Genomic DNA, 24,176 nt, shown 5'->3' with positions numbered 1-24,176 from the left:
CGCTGAACTGCAGCTGCACTGTGCGGGTGCCGTAGGTCCATATCGTGCTGCCGTTTGCGGCCCTCAGGGTGGGTCCTGGCTTCCTATTGCGGGTGTCGATCCCCATCGGGGGCAAGAAGCTGATCTCCGCTCCGGTGTCAACCAAGAAGCAGCGTCCCGACTGTTTGTCCCAGATGTACAAGAGGCTGTTCTGGTAGCCTGCTGCCATAGTCATTAGCGGCAGCTGGCCCTGGCCCTGGCCCTTGCAGGGGGGGCGACAATGGCGGGCTTTTGTGCCCCACCGCTGGTGGTAGAAACACCACTGTTCACTGGCCTCCTCACTCCTGCCTCTGGGTTGTGTGCGCCCCCCTGCCGGGCCTGGTCTGGTCTGCTGTTGGGCGCATGGCCTCGTAATCTGACCGACGGACGCCACGCTCTCCCTCTTGGCTTTCCACAGCACGTCTGCCCGGGCCACCACCTTCCGGGGGTCGCTGAAATCTGCGTCGGCCAGCAGCCGATGTATGTCCTCGGGCAGTTGCTCCAGGAACGCTTGCTCGAACATGAGGCAGGGCTTGTGTCCATCAGCCAGGGACAGCATCTTGTTCATCAATGCTGATGGCAGTCTGTCTCCCAAACCGTCCAGGTGAAGCAGGCGAGCACCCCGCTCACGCCGTGAGAGACCAAAGGTCCCAATGAGCAGCGCTTTGAATGCTTCATATTTGCCTTCTTCCGGGGGCGACTGTATGAAATCCGCAACCTGGGCGGCCGTCTGCTGGTCAAGGGCACTCACCACGTGGTAGTAACGCGTGGAATCAGAGGATATCTGCTGAATCTGGAACTGGGCTTCTGCTTGGCTAAACCACACGTGTGGTCGCAGCGTCCAGAAAGTCGGCAGTTTTAGCGAAACTGCGTGAACAGATGAAGAGTCGGTCATCTTTGGTCCAAATCCTGTTTGGACCGTCGGGGTCATCAATGTAGCGATGTGCTACACACAGCGCTGAAATAACGACACGCAGTCGGTAAGTCGTTTCGAGACTAGTTAATTCAAACTTCGCGGTGCTGGCATTTAAATCCCTAGCGCTCGCCCACTCCGGGCGGAAATGACATCGGAGGTGCATTACCAAAGTCTCCCCCCGCGCGTTGGCTATTTGTGAGCCGGTTCGCCTGCGCAGAAAGTGGGTCGCCACACTGCTTTCTTTTTCTTGACTAGATGTTGCACATCCCTTGTTGATCATAGTTCCTTCACCCTACCATCTTTACCTGCCTCAGTTGTACAAACCTGTCCAGAAATCTCTGCCTGAGCAATCTCCACATTTCTGTTGTGCATTTTCCTGAGTACATTTGTTTCCAATTCACCCTCCCCAATTAAATATTTTCCCATACCATCTGGTCCTATCCCTCTCCAAGGCTATAGTAAAGATCATGGAGTTGTGATCACTGTTTCTAAAATGCTCTCCCACCACATGATTTGACAGCTAACCTTATCCAGCTCCAAATCCAAAATGGCTTCTCCTCTAATTAGTCTGTCTACATATTGACAAAGGAATCTTTCCTGGACACACCTTACAAATTTCATCCCATCTAAACCTTTTGTACTAAGGAGGTGCCAATCAATATTAGGGATGTTGAAGCCTCCCATGACAACAACCCTGCTGTTTGTGCACCTTTCCAAAATCTGCTTCCCACCCTGTTTCTCAGTGTCTCTATTGCTATTTGGGTGCTCTATAGAATACTGACAATAGTGCGATTGTTCCCTTCCTATTTCTGACTTCCAACCACACTGACTCAGTAGGCAATTCCTCCATGATGTCCTCCCTTTCTGCAGCTGTGATACTATACTGATTAGTAATGCCACTCCCCCATCCCATTTGAAACACCTAACTCTGGAATATCCAGCAGGTAGGAATATCTTACCTTGTGACAGCCAAGTCTCCATAATGGCCACAGCATCATAGATCCAGGTACTAATCTATGCTCTAAGTTCATCACTGTTGTTCTTGATACTTCCTACATTAAAATAAGCACACATCAACACATCTCACTGACTACAATTTTGCCCAATCAGCTGCCTAGCCTTCCTCACAGTTTCTCTACATGCTGTATCTATCTGTAAATCAACTGCTACATTCTCTGACCTCTCATTCTGGTTGCCATCCTACTGCCCAACTAGCTTAAACCCTCCCCTAGAACTATAGCACATCTCACTACACTAGCTGGGTACTAATAGACAAAGAAAGAATCTTACCAGAAACCTACCTTCACCTCTTTAGGCTAAAGCCTCCACTCTAATGCTAGTCCATTCACACTTCTGTTGTACCACTTCAACCTTGCTTCTTTTTATTGGCCCTTGTTAAGTGCCTAATTACCCCCACAATCTCAGGGGCACAGGATGTCTCAAATGACCCTGCTTATTTTTTCAAATCTCAGTCCCACAATGCACTCACCAATGGCTCCTCACAATTTCAGGTGTAAAAAATCTCCTGGCTGGCCCGCTTGCTTTTTCAAATCTTGCTCCTATAATACATTTGCCAATGGCTCCTTGCAATTTCAGGTGTGTACAATGTTTTGACTGGCCCCACTTGCTTTTTCAACAAAAAAAGTAATTTACTGCTCCTACTTATATTATTTAGAACATTGAACTTGGCCCAGGATAGTTCGCACTTTGGTTAACTATATTGTTATCAAAGTTATTTTAATTAACTAAGGCAAATTGGAATCTGAACTAATTGCTGCAGCTGAATGCTTTCTGATTGCTTTGATCAGATATCAATCAGTGTACAATATAATTTATTCTATTTTAAGTATTTTGAGATGTTTCTTTGATATAAAAATTACTGAGGATATGGCCAAGTCTATCACAGTAAAGTACTCCCCACCATTGAGCACAGTGTTGTTGCTGTTATTTATTATTAATAATAATATTTATTTTAAATTTTGCATTTACACAATTTATTGTCTTTTTGCAAATTAGTTGTTTGTCCTATTGGGTGCAGTCTTTCATTAATTGTGTTATGTTTCTTAGCTTTTCTAAGTATGATTGCAAGAAAGTGAATTACGGGTTGTATATGGTGACATGTATGGACTTTGTTAATAAATTTACTTTGAACTTTGTACTGTAACTGAAAGATTGCTATTGATTTGTTTGCATGAAGTCTATTGGTTAACTTTGGGTTCAGCAATGATAATAAATGTTTCCAGAAATCAGCATATTCACTATTCTTAGTTATCACTCATTTGTTACTATCATCCACAGAAAAGTTGTCATTTGTATTTAAACTTAGACTATTCCTTTTATATAGCTGTTGCTATTCCTTAATTTTTGATGCTTTAGCAACTTGTGTTCAGCCTCAAAACTCATAAAACTATTTGCTATATTTTTTGTAGATTTGATATAGAGAATGATTTGCAAGACTCTTTAAAATGGGAAAAGTCAACACTTTTGAGTCAGCGAAGAGTAAACAGTTCTTTGTTCACAAGTCTAATCGTTAACTAGTCACTTCTGTTGAAAGTGTATGTGTAGAGATCAAGGCTCTAAAAGTCTGAAGCCTATTGTGGTATACATTTACCTTCCCCCACCCCTGGCACCAGTGCAATTTTGTCTGTGGCTCACCATGGATGCAACTCTATCATATGCCTGGCCTATGGAGATGAAAAGTAAATGCTCACTTAAACCAGATTAGACATCTATGGCTCTATGAGATCATCCCATTGCTCAGGCCACACATAAGTGGCTAAACTAGACATATATTTTTAAAGCAACACACACAAAATGCTGGTGGAATGCAGCAGGCCAGGCAGCATATATAGGAAGATGTACAGTCAACGTTTCAGGCTGAGACCCCCCCTTTTCTCTCTCTGTCCCTCTCACAGTCACTCCTTGCCTGCTCTCTACCTTCCTCTGGTGCTCCCCTCCCCCTTTCTTTCTTCCTAGGCCTCCTGTCCCATGATCCTGTCCCCCCTTCTCCAGCTCTGTATCCCTTTTGCCAATCAACTTTCCAGCTCTGAGCTTCATCCCTCCCCCTCCTGTCTTCTCCTATCATTTCAGATCTCCCCCTCCCCCTCCCACTTTCAAATCTCTTACTATCTCTTCTTTCAGTTAGTCCTGATGAAGGATCTCGGCCCAAAACATTGACTGTACTTCTTCCTATAGATGCTGCCTGGCCTGCTGTGTTCCACCAGCATTTTGTGTGTGTTGCTTGAATTTCCAGCATTTGCAGATTTTCTCGTGTTTGCATATATTTTTAAAGTTGTCAGTCTCCAGCGATCCAGATGAGGCATTTCTGCACTATCTTGAAGTCAACCTGCAATATCGCTCATGCTAGCTTCTAGGATAATCTTGACAGCAGGCCTCTGCATGCCCCTGCAGTGAAACCTGCAAGTGTCCAGCATAATCTTCAGGTATCAGAATCAGAATCAGGTTTAACATCATTGGCATATGTTATGAAAGTTGTGGTTTTGCGGCATTAGTATATGCAATACAGATGTAGTGTTCTCGCACAGGTGTAAAAGAACTCTGAACTAAACACCAAGCATAAACCAGTCAATGAGGCGGTCCCAGTAAGATTAACCATTTACTGTTCACTCTTCCACATTAACGTATGGTGAAAAGGCGTTTCTAGTGCGTAGAAAGAAAACTTTTCTCGCGCTGATCCTGCACACATAAGCCCCCTCCTTCCCATTTCTCCAAACCGGTTTTTTCCCACAAGACGCGGCGAAACCGGGTGTGACATCATCGCATGCCGCGATATATCACAGACAACGAATTTACTTTAAACAACCTTAACTTTAACTAGAAAACGATAACAAACGAATTACTAAAGCGAAAATATAATAAACTAAACAAATGCCTTAAAGGCAACACAACAGAATACAAACTATACATGACATTAAGAAAATATATATATTTGAATTAAATAAGTAATGCAAAAAGAGTAAAAATAAAGGATAAAAATAGTGAGGCAGTTTACTTAGCTTTATTGTCCATTCAGATATCTGATGGCAGAGGGGAAGAAGCTGTTCCTAAAATGTTGAGTGTGTGTCTCAGGTTCCTGTATTTCCTCCTTGATGGTAGGAATGAGAAGTGATGAACTGGGTGATTGGGATCCATAATGATGAATGCAACTTTATTGAGGTATCATTTTTTGAAGATATCCTCGATGCCGGGGTGGGGGGGGGTGTTTAGTGCCCATAATGGAGTTGTCTGAGTTTGAAATTTTCTGCAGATTTTTCGAATCGTGTTCAGTGGCCCCTCCAGATCAGATGATGATGCAACCAGCTAGAATGCTCTCCATGGTACATCTGCAGAAATTTGCTCGAGTCTTTGGTGACATACCTCAAACCCGTCATGAAATAATAGCTGCTGTCATGTCCTCTTAGTAATTGTATGAAAATGTTGGGTCCAGGATAGATCTTCAGAGACGTTGACATCCAGGAGCTTAAAAACGGCCCATCTTTCCACTGCCAGTCCCTTAATGAGGACTGGCATGTGTTCCCTTGACTTTCCCTTCCTGAAGTCCACTATCAATTCTTTGGTCTTACTGAAGTTGTCTGCAAGGTTGTTGTTGCAACGCTACTCAACCAGCTGATTTATCTCACTCCTGTACATCTCCTTGTCACTATCTGAAATTCAGCCAACAACAGAGTTGTCATTGCAAAATTTATAGATGACGTTTGAGTTGTGCCTAAGCACACGGTCATGGGTGTAGAGAGTAGAGCAGTGGGCTTACCATGCATTCTTGAGTTGATCGTTAGTACAGAAGAGATGATATTAACGGTCTGCACTGACTATGATCTCCTGATGCTTATGTCAAGGATCCAATTGCAGAGGGAGATACAGGCACCCAGGTTTCAGAGCTTGTTGATTAGTGCTGAGGATATGATGGTGTTGAACTCTGAGCTGTAATCAATAAACAGCAGCCTGATGTAGGCATTGCTATTGTCCATGTGCTCCAAGACTGAGTGGTGAGCCAATGATATTACATCCTCTGTAGACCAATTGTGGCAATAGGCAAATTGCAGTGGGTCGAGGTCCTTGCTTAGGCAGGAGTTGATTTCAGCATGACCAACCACTCAAAGCACTTTGTTACGATAAATGTGAATGCGACTGGGTGATAGTCGTAGAAGCAGCTCATCCTGCTCTTCATGGGCACTGGTATGATTGTTGCCCTTTGGGAGCAGGTAGGAATCCCTGCAGCAATGAGAGACTGAAGACATCCTTGAACACAGGTATTCAGTGCCATACCAGGTACACCATCAGGGTCTGACGCCTTGCAAGGGTTCACCCTCTTGAAAGAAGTTCTGACATCAGCCTCCAAGATAAAGATCACAGAGTCACCAGTTGCTGTAAGGAATTGTACCGGTGTAGTTTTACTCTCCCTTTCAATGCTTGTTTAAAAGGCAATGAGCTCATCTGGGAGTGAAGCATAATTGCCATTCATGATTTTAGGTTTTGCCTTGTAGGAAATAATGGCCTGCAAACCATGCCAAAGCTAACATGCATCTGCTTCCATCTCTAATTTGAATCAGATTTGGTTTTTGATTAATAGCCCTCCGTAGGTCGTACCTGGACTTCTTGTCTAGTTCTGGATCACCAGACTTGAATCAGAGATCTCCCCTCAGCATAAACTTTTGGTCCCAAGTGACTCAGAGAAATTTTCTGAGAAGTTTCACTGGGCAAATTCTTGGAATGAGGGGGTTGCCCAATCAAGAGAGGCTTGGGTCTGAATTCTTTGTTATTTAAAAGGACGAGGAGTGACCTTGTAAGGACATAGGATGTGTAAGGACATAAGAGGGTATGACAGGATGGATGTTCAGATATTTTCGCTATTGGGAGAATCATAAACAAGGGGACGTAGCTGCAAAATAAGAAGCTGGTTAAAACTGAAGTGTGTTGATTATTCTTCTCCCAGTGGAAAATGAATTTCTGGGATTATCTGCCCCGTTGGGTGATGGAGCCTGATCATTAGATACATTTAAGGTGCATATGAATAAATACTTGAAGACCAAGGAATTGAGAGCACTGTGGTATAGCACAGAAAGGTCGAGGCCAGCATAGATCAGCCATGATCATATTTTATGATCAAGCTTCAGGGGCCGGGTGACCTACCCCTGCTTGTATTATAAGAAGAGATTAAAATCCATGAACCTGTAGCCACAGTGAATGAGTTTTGCTGTTTATATATATTATGTCTACTTGCTATACCACTGGTTGCATAACTGGCTTTGCTGCATTTATTTTCACTTGTCAAATTATCAGAGAACTTCCTTGTGGTGCAATATCAGGCCCCAACTGAAAAGTAGAGAAGTAGAAATGAAAGCATCTGGAACCTGAGAGGGAATTTCACTGAGGGAGACATCTCCTGAAATAATTATTATCTTTTAAGGATGGGACATTACTCAAGGGCCACTTTTTTAGGTACACCTATACACCTGATCTTAATGCAAATATCTAATTAGCCAATTATGTGGTAGCAACTCAATCCATAAAAGCAAGCAGAGTTGGTCAAGAGTTTCATTTGTTGTTCAGACTAAACATCAAAATGAGGAAGAAATATAATCAGTGTGACTTTGACTCTGGAATGATTGTTGGTGCCAGACAGGGTGGTTTGAGTATCTCAAAAACTGCTGATCTCCAGGAATTTTCAAAATCAAAAAGTTCAAAGTTCAAAGGAAAATTTATTATCAGAGTGCATACATGTCACCACGTACAACCCTGAGATTCTTTTTCTGTGGGCATACTTAGCAAATCTGTTAAGCTGTAACTGTAAACAAAATCAATGGACAACAATCTGCAAATGCAGATATAGGTAAATAGCAATAAATAATGAGCATAAAATAACAAGATAAGTGAGTCTTTAATGAGTGTAGTTATCCTGTTTTGTTTCAGAGCCTGATGGTTGAGGGTTAGTAATTGTTCTTGAACCAGTTGGTGTGAGTTCTAAGGCACTTGTACCTTCTACCTGATGGCAGCAATGTAAAAAGAGCATGGTCTGGGTGGTGAGGATCTTTGATGATGGATGCTGTTTTTCTATGGCAATGTTGCATGTAGATGTGCTCATTGGTTGAGAGGGTTTTACCCATTTCGTACTGGGCCAAATCCATCACCTTTTGTAGAATTTTCTGCTCAAAGGCATTTGTGTTCCCATACCAGGCTGTAATGCAGCCCACACTTTCCACCACACAACTATAGAAATTTGCCAAGGTTTTTGATGACACGCCAAATCTCTACAGACTGCTGAGGAAGTAGAGGCACTGTCGTGCTTTCTTCATAATTATACTTATATGATGGGTTCAGGACAGGTCCTCTAAGATAGTGACACCCAGGAATTTAAAGATACTGATGCTCTCCATCTCTGATCCTCCGATGATTACTGGCTTATAGGCCTCTGGTTTCCTTCTCCTGAAGTATACAATCAGTTCCTTCGTCTTATTGACAGCTTATTAGGGAAAGTGAGCAGGAGATACATAGGAGCTACAAGAAGTTGGTCACTCCAAGGCTACAGGAGTTAGATAAGTGGGTGATTGTCAGGGAAGAGAAGGGAAGAACTTGGATAGTAGAGAGCACCCCTGTGGTCAACCTCTCAGTAATTGTTATCTCCTTTTGGATGCTGTTGAGGGGGGTGAGCTGACAGAGGATGACAGCCCAATGACATAGGTAGTAAAAGGGAGGAGGTCCTGAAGAGAGAATTCAGGGAGTTAGCTAGGGAGCTGAAAAGCAGGGCTTCCAAGTATTAATCTCGGCATTGCTGCCTGTGCCACATGCTAACGAGCGCAATAATAAAATGATCAGGCATATTAATGCGTGGCTGAGAGACTGGTGTAGGGGGCAGGGCTTCAGATTCCTGGATCTTTGGGGCCTCTTCTGGGGGAGGTACGACCTGTACAAAAAGGATGGGTTACACCCGAACCCAAAGGGGTCCAATATTCTAGCAGGCAGGTTTAATAGAGCTGTTAGGGAGGGTTTAAACTAATTTGGCAGGGGGATGGGAACTGGAGTGATAGGGCTGAGGAAGGGGAAAACAGAAATAAATCAAAGATAGTGTTCAACAGAGATGTTAGAAAGGACAGGCAGGAGATGGGGCATAATCACAGCCAGCAGGATGAGTTACAGGGAAATAGAAATGTGGTACAGTTAAAACAGAAAGCGACAAATACTGGACTGAAAGTGTTATATTTGAATGCGCGCAGAAAGAAATAAAATGGACTATCTTGAAATTCTGGTACAGATTGGCAAGTATGACATTGTGGCCATCTCTGAAACTTGGCTAAAGGATGGCTGCGATTGGGAGCTGAATGTCCAAGGATACACAGTGTATCAGAAAGATAGGTTAGTAGGCAGAGGCGGTGGTGTAGCCCTATGTATAAGAAATAATATTAAATCATTAGAAAGGGATGACATAGGATTGGAAGGTGTAGAGTCTCTATGCGTTGAGTTAAGAAATGGCAAGGGTAGAAGGACCCTAATGGCAGGTGTATACAGGCCTCCAAACAGCAGCTGGGATGTGGATTACAAATTACAGCAAGAGATAAAAAAGACATGTCAGAAGGGCAATGTCATGATAATCACTGGGGATTTTAACATGAAAATGGATTGGGAAAACCAGGTCAGTACTGGAACTCAAGAGAGAGAATTTATAGAATTTCGAAGGGGTAGCTTTTTGGAACAGCTTGTTGTTGAGCTCACAAGGGGATTGGCTGTGCTGGATTGGGTGTTGTGCAATGATCCAGAGATGATAAGGGAGCTTAAGGTTAAGGAACCCTTAGGGAACAGTGATCACAATATGATCAAGTTCACTTTGAAGTTTTAGAAGGAGAAACTAAAATCCAATGTGTCGTTATTTCAGTGGAATAAAGGAAATTACAGTGACATGAGAGGGGAACTGGGCAAAGTTGACTGGAAAGGGACACTAGCAGGAAGGACAGCAGAACAGTAGTGGCTGGAGTTTCTGCGAAAAATGAGGGAAGTGCAAGACAGATATATTCCAAATAAGAAGAAATTTTTGAATGAAAGAAGGACACTACTGCAGCTGACAAGTGAAGTCAGAGCCAAAGTAAAAGAAAAAGAGAGGGCATACAAGGAAGTCAAAGATAGTGGCTAGAAGATTGAGAAGCTTTTAAAAACTTGCAGAAGGAAACCAAGAAGGTCATTAGGAAAGAAATAGATGAATTATGAAAGGAAAGTGGCGACTAATATTGAAGAAGATACTAAAAGCTTTTTTAAATATACAAAGGGTAAAAGAGAGTCGAGGATAGATATAGGACCAATAAAAAGTGACGCTGGAGATATTGTAATGAGAGATGCAGAGATGGCGGAGGAACTGAATGCGTATTTTGCATCATTCTTCACAATGGAAGACATCAGCAGTATATTGGACATTCAAGAGTGTCAGGGAAGTTAAGTTTGTGCAGTAAAAATTACGACTGAGGAGATGCTCAGGAAGCTTGATGGTTTGAGGGTGGATCAATCTCCTGGACCTGATGGAATGCACCCTCAGGTTCTGAAGAAAGTAGCTGGAGAGATTATGGAGGCATTAACAATGATTTTTCAAGAATTGATAGATTCTGGCATTGTACCAGATGACTGAAAAAATGCAAATGATACTCTGTTATTTAAGAAGGGTGGGAGGCAGCAGAAAGGAAACTATAGACCTGTTAGCTTGACATCAGTGGTTGGGAAGTTGTTGGAATTGATTGTTAGGGATGAGATTATGGAGTACCTGGAGGCACATGACAAGATAGACCAAAGCCAGCATGGTTTCCTGAAAGGAAAATCCTGTCTGACAAACCTACTGCAATTTTTTTGAGGAAATTACAAGCAGGGTAGACAAAGGAGATGTGGTAGATGTGGTGTACTCGGAATTTCAGGAGGCCTTTGACAAGGTGCCACACATGAGGCTGCTTAGCAAGATAAGAGCCTATGGAATTATAGGGAAGTTACTAGCATGGGTGGAGCATTGGCTGCTCAGCAGAAAACAGATAGTGGGAATAAAGAGATCCTATTCTGGCTGGCAGCTGGTTACCAGTGGAGTTCCACAGGGTTGGTGTTGGGACCGCTGCTTTTTACGATGTATGTCAATGATTTGGACCATGGGATTAATGGATTTGTGGCCAAATTTGTCAATGAGACCAAGATAGGTGGAGGAGTGTGTGGTGTTGAGAAAACAGAGAGCCTGCAGAGAGACTTAGTTTAGGGGAATGGGCAAAGAAGTGGCAAATGAAGTACAATGTTGGAAAGTGTATGGTCATGCACTTTGGTGGAAGAAATAAAAGGGCAAACTATTATTTAAATGGGGAGAGAATTCAAAATGCAGAGACGCAAAGGGACTTGGGAGTCCTTGTGCAGAATACCCTAAAGGTTAACTTCCAGATTGAGTCAATGGTGAAGAAGGCAAATGCAATATTAGCATTCATTCCTAGAGGTATAGAATATAAGCAGGATGTGAAGTTGAGGCTCCATAAGGCACTCGTGAGACCACACTTGGAGTATTGTGTGCAGTTTTGGGCTCCTTATTTTAGAAGGGATACACTGACATTGGAGAGGGTTCAGAGAAGATCCATGAGAATGATTCCAGGAATGAAAGGGTTATCATATGAGGAATATCTGGCAGCTCTTGGGCTGTATTCCCTGGAGTTCAGGAGAATGAGGGGGGATCTCATAGAAACATTGCAAATGTTAATAGGCCTGAACAGATTAGATATGGCAGAGTTATTTCCCATGGTAGGGGATTCTAGGACAAGAGGGCACGTCTTCAGGATTGTAGGACGTCATTTTAGATCAGAGATGCGGAGAAACTACTTTACTCAGAGAGTGGTAAATCTGTGGAATTTGTTGCCGTGAGCCATTGTGGAGGACAGGTCATTGGGTGCATTTAAGGGAGAGATAGATAGGTTCTTGATTAGCCAGGGCATCAAAGGGTATGGGGAGAAGGCAGGGGAGTGGGAATGACTGGAAAAATTGGATTAGCCCATGATTGAATGGCAGAGTAGACTTGATTGCCCGAATGGCCTACTTCTGCTCCTAGATCTTATGGTCTTATGGAGATAGAGGTTGTTGTTATACCACTCAGCCAAATTTTCAGTCTCCCTCCTGTATGCTGATTCATCTCCACCTTTGATACAACCCAGAACAGTGGTGTCATCAGCAAACTTGAATATGGTGTTAGAGCTGTAGATGGCTACACAGTCATAGGTGTAAAGTAAGTGGAGCAGGGGGTTCGGTACATATTCCTGCAGTGCTCCAGTGCTGATGGAGATTGTGGAGGAGATGTTTTTGCCAATCTGAACTGACCGGGATTTACAAGTGAGGAAATCCAGGATCCAATTGATCAAGGACGTATTGAGGTCCAGATCTTGGACTCAAAACTGATTAGTTTTGAAAGGATGATGGTGTTAAATGCTGAGCTGTAACTGATAAAGCGCATCCTGATGTATGCATCTTTGCTGTCCAGATGTTCTCGGGTTGTGCGAAGAGCCAACGAGATGGCATCTGCTGTAGACCTATTGCTTTGGTAGGTGTATTTGGAGTAGATCCAAGTCACCACCCAGACAGGAGCTAATATGCTTCAATACCAGACTCTCAAAAACATTTCACCACTGTGGATTAAGTGCCACTGGTTGATAGAGTTCACACACAGTCTCTAGAGTTTACAGAGAATGGTGCCAAAAAAAATTCAGTGAGCAGCAGTTCTGTGGGCATAAATGCCTTGTTAATGAGAGGTGTCGAGGAGAATAGCCAAACTGTTCAAGCTGTGGCAGTAACTAAAATAACTAGGCGTTACAATAGTACTGTGCAAAAGAGCATCTTTGAATACACAACACATCGAACCTTGAAGTGGATGGGCTACATCAGCAGAAGACCATGAATGAGTGTATATCTATATCCTAACATCAACCAACAGATTCCAGAAAGAAGTGGAACCCACTGCAAACAAATCCCTACTGCTTTTTATTAGTATGGTTGTATTTATGCAATTTTATTCAAACTCCCTTACATCAAAATATGATGTCCGGTGGAATTATACCTTGAAAAGGTCAATATCTTATTTTTTCAAGTCAAGTCACTTTTATTGTCATTTCGATCATAACTGCTGGTACAGTACATAGTAAAAATGAGACGACGTTTTTTCAGGACCACGGTGTTACATGACACAGTACAAAAACTAGACTGAACTACGTAAAAAAAACAACACAGAAGAATAACTACACTAGATTACAGACCTACCCATGACTGCATAAAGTGCACAAAACAGTGCAGGCATTACAATAAATAATAAACAAGACAATAGGGCAGTAAGGTGTCAGTCCAGGTTTTGAGTATTGAGGAGTCTGATAACTTGGGGGAAGAAACTGTTACATAGTCTGGTCGTGAGAGCCCGAATGCTTTGGTGCCTTTTCCCAGATGGCAGGAGGGAGAAGAGTTTGTATGAGGGGCGCATGGGGTCCTTCATAATGCTGTTTGCTTTGCGGATGTAGTGTGTAGTGTAAATGTCAGTAATGGCGGGAGGAGAGACCCTGATGATCTTCTCAGCTGACCTCACTATCCGCTGCAGGGTCTTGCGATCTGAGATGGTGCAATTTCCGAACCAGGCAGTGATGCAGCTGCTCAGGATGCTCTCAATACAACCCCTGTAGAATGTGATGAGGATGGGGGGTGGGAGATGGACTTTCCTCAGCCGCAGAAAGTAGAGTTGCTGTTGGGCTTTCTTTGATATGGCGCTGGTGTTGAGAGACCAGGTGAGATTCTCTGCCAGGCGAACACCAAAAAATTTGGGGCTCTTAACGATCTCTACCGAAGAGCCGTCGATGTTCAGTGGGGAGTAGTGCTCTCCTGAAGTCAACAACCATCTCTTTTGTTCACATTCAGAGATAGGTTGTTGGCTCTGCACCATTCTGTTAGCCGCTGCACCTCCTCTCTGTAAGCTGACTCGTCATTCTTGCTGATGAGACCCACCATGGTTGTGTCACCGGCGAACTTGATGATGTGGTTCGAGCTGTGTGTTGCAGCACAGTCGTGGGTCAGCAGAGTGAACAGCAGTGGACTGAGCACACAGCCCTGGGGGGCCCCCATGCTCAGTGTGATAGTGTTGGAGATGCTGCTCCCGATCTGGACTCACTGAGGTCTCCCAGTCAGGAAGTCTAGGATCCAGTTGCAGAAGGAGGTGTTCAGGCCCAGTAGGCTCAGCTTTCCAATCAGTTTCTGAGCAATGATCGTGTTGAATGCTGAACTGAAGTCTATGAACAGGATTCGAATGTATGTGTCTTTTTTGTCCAGGTGGAGGGTGATGGCAATGGCGTTGTCTGTTGAGCAGTTGGGACAGTACGTAAACTGCAGGGGGTTCAGTGAGGTGGGCAGCAGGGTCTTGATATGCCTCATGACGAGCCTCTCGAAACATTTCATGACGATGGATGTGAGTGCAATGGGATGGTAGTCATTGAGGCAGGACATTGAAGACTTCTTCGGCACGGGGACGATGGTGGCAGCCTTGAAGCACGTTGGAACGGTGGCACTGCTCAGGGAGATGTTGAAGATGTCAGTGAGAACATCTGCTAGCTGATCTGCACATCCTCTGAGCACTGTACCAGGAATGGTTGTCTGGTTCAGCAGCCTTCCACGGGTTGACCCTGCACAGGGTTCTTCTCATATCGGCCATGGTGAGACACAGCACCTGGTCATTTGTAGGAGGGGTGGACTTCCTTGCTGCCATGTCATTTTCCGCCTCAAAACGGGCGTAGAAGTTATTCAGCACATCTGGGAGGGAGGTATCACCCGCACAGTCAGGTGATGTCCTGTAATTGGTGATGTCCTGGATGCCCTTCCACATGCTCTGCGTGTCGCCGCTGTCCTGGAAGTGGCTGCGGGTTCGCTGGTCGTGTGCACGCTTTGCCCCTCTGATGGCTCGGGACAGTTTGGCCCTTGCTGTTGTTAGGGCTGCCTTGTCGCCTGCTCTGAAGGTGAAGTCATCGGTCCTCAGCAGCGCACGAAGAAGGGATACATGATAATTATTAAGAGAAGCATAAATCAATTTTTAAAAAATTGGCAACTACAGCTTTCACAGGTGACACTGCATTTTATCAGTAGTTAAGGTACCAATCTTTACCCCCATTTTATAATTTAAGGCCATGGAGGTATACTTTTGGGCTACTTGCACACATCAGGGAGGTTGTACAGGATTCTTTAGACCCACACTCAATGTTTTAATAATAGCTTTTTTCCTTCAGAGTTTTGAACAGCTCCAATGAACTCTAGCTCATTTTCCCTCTTTTGCACTATTTATTTATTTTTTAACTTACAGTAATTTTTATGTCTTACATTGTAGGCTGTGCAAATTTCATGATATATGTTATTGATAGTAAACCTGATCCTGATTCTGAAAAATGGTCAGGAAAACAATTTTTTTTTGCTGGTTCTCTACCTGTGACTTGTGAGGTCTCAGATTTGATATTTAGCCTGGGCTGAGATAGTGAATTTCAGCTGAAGTGGTGTTGAAATATTTCAGTTGTCTTCAGTGGTCTTGAAATAATGGAAAAAAAGTATCAATGATGTCATCAGTCCCTATTACTAGGCACAAACACCTGCTGCTTAATATGTATATGTGTCGGCATCACAGGAAAATTGAATTAGGAATATCTAACCTATTAAGCCCTCTTGGATGAATATGCCTGACTCTCAGCCCTAGATTTTCACACCTGCCAAGAGCCATAAAATACATTTGTCCCCAACCATTCTGCACAAGGATAATAAGGCAATTATTTTGGTGTTTCATACCTTGGTCAGTTAAGGATTGTTTAAACACTAAAGGCCACCTTGTTCAAAGCAATTGATTTAGATGAAAAGAATGATTTTACAATCCAACAGCAATTGATACTGATCTTATCATTTGTATGTCTGCCCTTGTATTCTAAATATTTATGACACATTGAATTCATTCGTAAAATAAACACCATCTTTATCAAAGTAAATTTGATTAAGACATCCGAAACGTGAGCAGCATCTCACGTAGCCAATATATTTATATGCATGAAAAAGATCATATGAATAGTTAAAACTTATTCTTGTGTGTTTTGAAAAGGATGGAATATAAAGTAACTGGCTAAATCATTAAGTAAGTTTGCACTTTAATTCTTCCTACATTTTGTTATTTACATTAATGTCAAATTATTTGCACTTGGTGCTTAACCTTGTTTAAATGTAAGCATTGATAATTAGCAGCAACAATAATGACTTTGTATAGATTCTTTAACTTTGGGTTGCTGAGGTCTGTAAATTCTATTAGGCCTCTTTAAATCAGCAGCCACCAACAATCAAACCTGAGACTTGCCTAGCATGTGTGCAATATCATCTTACTGAGTCAGGCCTGAGAAAGATTGTTGAGCAGGTTTAATTTTCCCTGATTTTTGTAATGATTTTTTCTGATCCTGTCTATTTGAGAAAATATCACAAATTGATAGCAAGTTCATCAATTATTATTAAATACTTGACTGCAGTGTGATTTCTGGAGATGGTTCTAAACATGCATGCAATTTGTTAAGTTATGTGATGAATAAATTACCAATTGGAAACATACAGTATATTTTAGCAGTAATATAAAATTTAAATTGACTTAGTTTTCACACTCACAGGATGTCAGAGATTTAAGTTGCTATATATCTTCACATGTTAATGTAACAATTTACCACATGGTGCCACTGTAGCTAATAAATAAAGCTTATTGCCTCCAATTTTGCTTGTAAATGGAAGCATTTTAGGATATCAGCACAGATATATTCAGATACAGACTTATTGACTCTACTGAGCAAAACTATCTAACAAGGATGATGGTACTGGACTTCCCATTGACTTCAGTGGTGGATTTCAGATTTGTTGTGATTTCACGGTATTTGTACAGAAAAAATTCCTCTCAGACCCTGTGTCATCTTTAAACTGCTGCAGTATTTGAGAATTCATAGATTTCAATGGAGATTATAGAACTGCAGACAAGAAAGCAAAGGGAAAGACAAGTTTCTTTTCTTAGCTGTTTTGCTTATGCTTAAGGCTTTGGGAAGTGTTTTTATATTAAAGGTAATGATTTTTATAATTGCTTACATAATTTTTAATACAGGTTGAGTACCCTTTAATGGCCTAACTCTGCTTTAATGTCTTATGGTGTTAAAATTCAAAAATCTGAATATCTCTGAAATCTGGAATTTTTTGAGTGCTGACATAACATTACAAATAGAAAATTCAGTAAGACCGTAAGATATAGGAGCAGAATTAGGCCATTTTGTTGAGTCTGCTCTACCATTCAATCATGGCTGATCCTTGTTTTCTATTTCAGCCCCACACCCGGCCTTCTCTCCGTAGCTTTTGATGCTATGTCCAATCAAGAATCTATCAAGCTCTACCTTAAATACCGTACACCCAATGACCTGGCCTCCACAGCTGCCTGTGGCAATAAATTCTACAAATTCACCACCCTCCGGTTAAAGAAATTTCTCCACTTCTCTGTTTTAAATGGTCGTCTCTCTCTATCCTGAGGCTGTCCCCTATTGTCCTAGACTCCTTCACCATGGGAAACATTCTTTCCACATCTACTCTGTCTAGGCCTTTCAACATTTGAAAGGTTTCAATAAGATCCCCCCTCATCCTTCTAAATTCCAGTGAGTACAGACCCAGAGCTATCAAATGTTCTTTGTATGATAACCCTTTCATTCCCAGAATTATCCTTGTAAACCTTCTCAGAACCCTCTCCAATGCCAGCACATTCTTTCTTTGATGAGGAGACAAAAACTGTTCACGATACTGAAGGTGAGGCCTCACCAGTGCCTTATAAAGCCTCAGCATCACATCTCTGCTCTTGTAATTCTCTTAAACTGAATGCTAACATTGCATTTGCCTTCCTCACCACCAACTGTACCTACAAGTTAACCTTTAGATTGTTCTGCACAAAGACTGTCAAGACCCTTTGCTTCTCAGGTTTTTGGATTTTCTTATAACCATATAACCGTATAACAATTACAGCACGGAAACAGGCCATCTCGGCCCTTCTAGTCCATGCCGAATGCTTACTCTCACCTAGTCCCACTGACCCGTACTCAGCCCATAACACTCCATTCCTTTCCTGTCCATATACCTATTTAATTTTACTTTAAGTGACAATACCGAACCTGCCTCTACCACTTCTACTGGAAGCTCATTCCACACAGCTACCATTCTCTGAGTAAAGAAATTCCCCCTTGTGTTACCCTTAAACTTCTGCCCCCTAACTCTCAACTCATGTCCTCTTGTTTGAATCTCCCCTACTATCAATGGAAAAAGCCTATCCACGTCAAGCCTATCCCCCTCATAATGTTAAATACCTCTATCCAGTCCCCCCTCAACCTTCTACGCTCCAAAGAATAAAGACCTAACTTGTTCAATCTTTCCCTGTAACTTAGGTGCCGAAACCCAGGTAACATTCTAGTAAATCTTCTCTGTACTCTCTTTATTTTGTTGACATCTTTCCTATAATTCGGTGACCAGAACTGTACACAATAGAAATAGAAAATAGTCTGCACATTTATTTCTACTACCAAAGTGCATAACCATACATTTTCTAACATTGTATTTCACTCTCTTGCCCATTCTCCTAATCTGTTTACTTGTTTGCTGAATGCTGCCTGCCCCTCCACTAATCTTCATATCATCTGCAAACTTGGCAACAAAACCATCTATTCCATCATCTAAATCATTGATATATAGCATAAAAAGAAACGGTCCCAACACAGACCCCTGTGGAACACTGCTAGGCACTGACAGCCAACCAGAAAAGGATCCTTTTATTCCCATTTGCTGCCTCCTACCAATCAGCCAATGCTTTAACCATGACAGCAACTTTCCTGTAATACCATGGGCTCTGAACGTGTTAAGCAGCCTCATGTGTGGCACCTTATCAAAGGCCTTGTGAAAATCCAAATATACAACATCCACTGCATCCCCTTTATCTATCCTACATGTAATTTCCTCAAAGAATTCCAACAAGTTTGTCAGGCAAGATTTTCCATTAAGGAAACTATGCTGACTTTGTCTTATCTTGTCCCGTGTCTCCAAGTACTCCATAACTTCTTCCTTAACAATTGGCTCCAACATCATTCCAACCACTGAGGTCAGCTTAGCTCATCTATAATTCCAGAAGGTGCTGGGAAGGTTCCCAGGTAATGTACAGGTTTCTAAACACCACAGACAGTTCTGAGAAGTGACCTCGCATACCTAATGAACAGAAGTGAATGAAAAATAGAAAAACACTGCATAAAGCAAAAAATGAAGAGCTTGAACAAGTATTAGATAGATAGATAGATAGATAGATAGATACTTTATTCATCCCCATGGGGAAATTCAACTTTTTTTCCAATGTCCCATACACTTGTTGTAGCAAAACTAATTACATACAATACTTAACTCAGTAAAAAATATGATATGCATCTAAATCACTATCTCAAAAAGCATTAATAATAGCTTTTAAAAAGTTCTTAAGTCCTGGCGGTAGAATTGTAAAGCCTAATGGCATTGGGGAGTATTGACCTCTTCATCCTGTCTGAGGAGCATTGCATCGATAGTAACCTGTTGCTGAAACTGCTTCTCTGTCTCTGGATGGTGCTATGTAGAGGATGTTAAGAGTTATCCATAATTGACCGTAGCCTACTCAGCGCCCTTCGCTCAGCTACCGATGTTAAACTCTCCAGTACTTTGCCCACGACAGAGCCCGCCTTCCTTACCAGCTTATTAAGACGTGAGGCGTCCCTCTTCTTAATGCTTCCTCCCCAACACGCCACCACAAAGAAGAGGGCGCTCTCCACAACTGACCTATAGAACATCTTCAGCATCTCACTACAGACATTGAATGACGCCAACCTTCTTAGGAAGTACAGTCGACTCTGTGCCTTCCTGCACAAGGCATCTGTGTTGGCAGTCCAGTCTAGCTTCTCGTCTAACTGTACTCCCAGATACTTGTAGATACTTGTATTGAAAGAGTGTATTCATCAGCATTGAAGAGAACATATGCTGCTTAACGGTATGCTGATCATGAAACAAGCAAAGGTTTATTTATTGAGAAATTGGGAATATTCAGCAGGCTAGTTGCAGAAATTTAAGAAAAGCTACACAATTAAATTTTTAAAAATTGTGGTGATAAAACTAATCATGAAGCAGCAGAGAAATGAATTGATGAGTTTGCCAAGATCATTGCTGATGAAAATCTAACACACTGAATGGTTGCATCAGTACATACATATGATGAACACGTGTAAGACAAAGAATGTTTACTAATAGCACATAATGTCAGAGTTTGATATGATGACAATCCCAAGCTATTTCATTATATATTCAAAATCCAAAATTCTTTTTTTTTCTTTTTAAAAAAAATATGGAACGCTTCACGAATTTGCGTGTCATCCTTGCGCAGGGGCCTTGCTAATCTTCTCTGTATCGTTCCAATTTTAGTATATGTGCTGCCGAAGCGAGCACTCAAAATTCTAAACACCTCTGACCCCAAGTATTTTGGATAAGGGGTACTCAACCTGTGCTTCTGAAATTTTTCTGAATTCTCAAGACATTTGGACCTTCTTAAAATCTTATATACTTTTGGCTCTAAAGGAAAGAGCTTTGCTGCTTATAAAGTTTCATACGGTTTGTCAGAAATGGAGATAAATAGTGTGCCATTCAAAGCATGGTACTACTCAAGTTGTACTACTGGAGTTGAGTTCAGTTAAGGTACACTCAGCACATCAATGGGACTCAACTACCAGTCCTGGAGACAATTTACAACTCATTATGCCTATGGTACGTTCATAATTAAAGACCTATCCCAACTGTCTGTTCAGTCTCCTGCCATTTGGTAGGAGTTACAGAAACAGCTTAGGCAAGACAGTAAGTCTGAAAATTAGCTTCTTCCTGATGGCTGTTGTTCAGCTGGATAATGCCACACCCTGGCTTGCCAATGCCCTTTGAGTGTTATGGACTATCAAAGTCACTTGTTGCATGTAAATATGGGAATTAAAAGAATAATTCATACCACATGCTTTGTAAATATCTGTTTTGCATGGACTGGAGTAGCACTGCAATCTTGTTGTTTTGAGCAATGATAATATAAGTTCTATTCAATTCTAAGCAATGAAGACCCTCTTTATAAGGAACAGATCAGTTCGAGGAAACATTATTGTGAAAACTTTATTGAGGAAACTTTATTCACAAAAAATTCATATATTGCAGTTATTTCAAGGAGATCTCATTTCTTTTTACTAAACTCAAGATAGGGAGTTGTAATCTCCTTATTGGACCAACTCTTGCCCTCCAAGAAATCAATTTGGTGAGTCTGTTTTTGAAAACATATTATTGCTTCAATAATGACACTTGACCTGTACATAATATTCATCTGGAAGCAATGTGCAGACCCAGGAATTGAGAGACTTGAAGTGTAGATTGAAGAACACTAGATCTAGTGGAACAAGAGGATAAGAAAGACTATAAGGCAACTACTAACAGATTGGCACCTATCTTATGTTTCAGTAGAACATAGAAGCAGTAATACATGTGTTGTTGTGTGAATGAAGCCACTGGAGACAAGTACTGGTAGATATGAAGCAGCTTCTTTCTTTGACAAAACAAGGTACAGCAGGCTTTCAGTTTTCAGTTGAAAGGTCTGGCTGCACAATGTAGGGCTCGATATTTTATATGCTAAACATCAAAGGACAATTTCTTATTTACAATGTATCTACAATGCTTTCTTTGAAACCACACAGAAACTTCACACCTCCCAGTTTGCACCCATACTACAGACATCAAATTGAATTTAATCAGCATTATCTGGTCTGGGATTCACAGCTTTTAGGAACCCATTGCTCGAAGCTGCAGTCCAAATTAAATCCAGAATTTATATTCAGACCTGAAGAATGGTGGCTCAGGTCATTTGCTAAATGTATATGTGCTAAACCCAACAATCACTCTTAACGTCCCTCCTCTTGGCCCTCCTGGACAAAAATTAATTTGTATAAGGAGGATCTATTCAAATAGGACAGCAGAAATGCCCTGCCAATTACTTTATGGACATCTACATCTACATCTACATCTCATATGGAGCCAGTGATCATTAATGGAGAATGTGTGGAGCAGGTTAAGACCTACAAGTATCTGGGAGTACAGTTAGACGAGAAGCTTGACTGGACTGCCAACACAGATGCCTTGTGCAGGAAGGCACAGAGTCGAATGTACTTCCTAAGAAGGTTGGCGTCATTCAATGTCTGTAGTGAGATGCTGAAGATGTTCTATAGGTCAGTTGTGGAGAGCGCCCTCTTCTTTGTGGTGGCGTGTTGGGGAGGAAGCATTAAGAAGAGGGACGCCTCACGTCTTAATAAGCTGGTAAGGAAGGCGGGCTCTGTCGTGGGCAAAGTACTGGAGAGTTTAACATCGGTAGCTGAGTGAAGGGCGCTGAGTAGGCTACGGTCAATTATGGATAACTCTGAACATCCTCTACATAGCACCATCCAGAGACAGAGAAGCAGTTTCAGTGACAGGTTACTATCGATGCAATGCTCCTCAGACAGGATGAAGAGGTCAATACTCCCCAATGCCATTAGGCTTTACAATTCTACCGCCAGGACTTAAGAACTTTTTAAAAGCTATTATTAATGCTTTTTGAGATGGTGATTTAGATGCATATCGTATTTTTTTACTGAGTTAAGTATTGTATGTAATTAGTTTTGCTACAACAAGTGTATGGGACATTGGAAAAAAAGTTGAATTTCCCCATGGGGATGAATAAAGTATCTATCTATCTATCATCTATCTATCTATCATCCCTAATTGCTAGCTACAAAATGTTAATCTGAGTGATTGTTCCAGAAACTTGAACAACAGTCTTTCGAAATGTGTCTTCATTCATATGCCTGTTGACTCTTCCCTGCTGGCTAATAGCAGCTTAATCACATTGCTTGACTTCACCCTTATGTTCTCTGGTAGTTAATCTCTCTTTCCAGGGGCACCAGCAACATAAGTGCATCAGGTACACAGGCCCTCTCATTGATGTACAGGAAGGGGTCGGGGCAGTTTCTATTTGAGTGACTGCAAGGATCTCCCCCCTGTGGCAGCCCCTTCTGAACTGTCCATTTGATCGCTAGCCTGACTGCTGAAAGGGCCCAGCTCACTTCTATTCACTCCCCATTCAGACTGGGGGTGATTGCCTTCAGATACCCCGTGCAATCTTTCTCAGTCTGCTATACTATTGAAGTTGTGGAACCTGCTGTCTCTGCTTTAACTTAAAACCCTCACTATCTATTTCCCCCAATATTTTTTCTATTCTGTGCTATTCATCTACCTTCAGCAACCAGCCTTCATTACAGAGTACCATCACTATCACACTATAGCATGTTCAGGGGTTTCTGTCACATTCTCGGTGTCTTCTGCCTTTGTGTTTCCTGTGGGTGTGTTTCCATCAACTGTGGCTGGCTGGTGTTCATCTCTTAGATTCTCTATAATTACATGGTTACTGGGTACACTTGATCCCTGCTCTGCCTGTGGGAGCAACTAGAAGGTGAGTCCTACAGTTTAACCTGAGTCCAGTGTTTTCACTGGCTGCCTTGCCGAGTCTGCACACAGATACAAATGTCACTTGTTAAAAGTACCATCAGTGGGTCTATCCATCTGGGAGCAAACCTCAAGCAGCACTCTCACCTTGACTTGATCACCTGGCTGTGGGAGGACTATCTCCTTTCCCTCCAGCTCTCTCTGATCAGCAATGTGCTGCTGTTGTTTTGCTCGGTCCTTCAACAGTTTGTTGGTTACATGCTGTGTTATTCTATCCTTGTAAGCCCCAGGCTCACCGCAACCTGTAATTACCCATAAGGGAGTCACATTGCTCTCCGCATCATTAATTCATTGTGGCTGAGACTCAGCGTTCGATTTGGGGTTGTTTGCAATCTCATTAGGATTCCTGGTAATACATCAACCCATGTCTTTCCTGTCTCAGCTATGGCTTTGACTAAGGTGTTCTTGATTGTTTGGTTCATTTTTTCTACCTTTCCTGAACTCTGAGGGTGGTAGGGTATGTGGAACTGTTGTTGAATCCCTAACAGTTGGTACATTTCTTTCATCACTTTCCCTGTAAAATGAGGTCCCTGATCCAAGTCCATCTGAAATGGGGTTCCCCAACTGGGGAGGATTTCCTGAACTAGAATCCATGCAGCAGTGCTGG

General features: G+C 42.2%; 1 protein-coding gene and 1 non-coding gene across 2 annotated transcripts in view; one reads left to right on the top strand and one right to left on the bottom strand.

The window, feature by feature from the left end:
- Positions 1–24,176, top strand: part of LOC140728338 (inactive phospholipase C-like protein 1) — a 315,913-nt gene that overhangs the window by 16,616 nt on the left and 275,121 nt on the right. The gene's annotated exons all lie outside the window — the stretch shown is intronic.
- On the bottom strand, positions 20,349–20,455 carry LOC140728637 (U6 spliceosomal RNA). Its single transcript, XR_012099127.1, has one exon. It is a non-coding gene; the product is annotated as a U6 spliceosomal RNA (small nuclear RNA).

The sequence above is a fragment of the Hemitrygon akajei genome, chromosome 5, assembly GCF_048418815.1.
Source record: "Hemitrygon akajei chromosome 5, sHemAka1.3, whole genome shotgun sequence".
Lineage (NCBI taxonomy): Eukaryota > Metazoa > Chordata > Chondrichthyes > Myliobatiformes > Dasyatidae > Hemitrygon > Hemitrygon akajei.
This window is presented reverse-complemented; position numbering and strand designations above follow the sequence as displayed.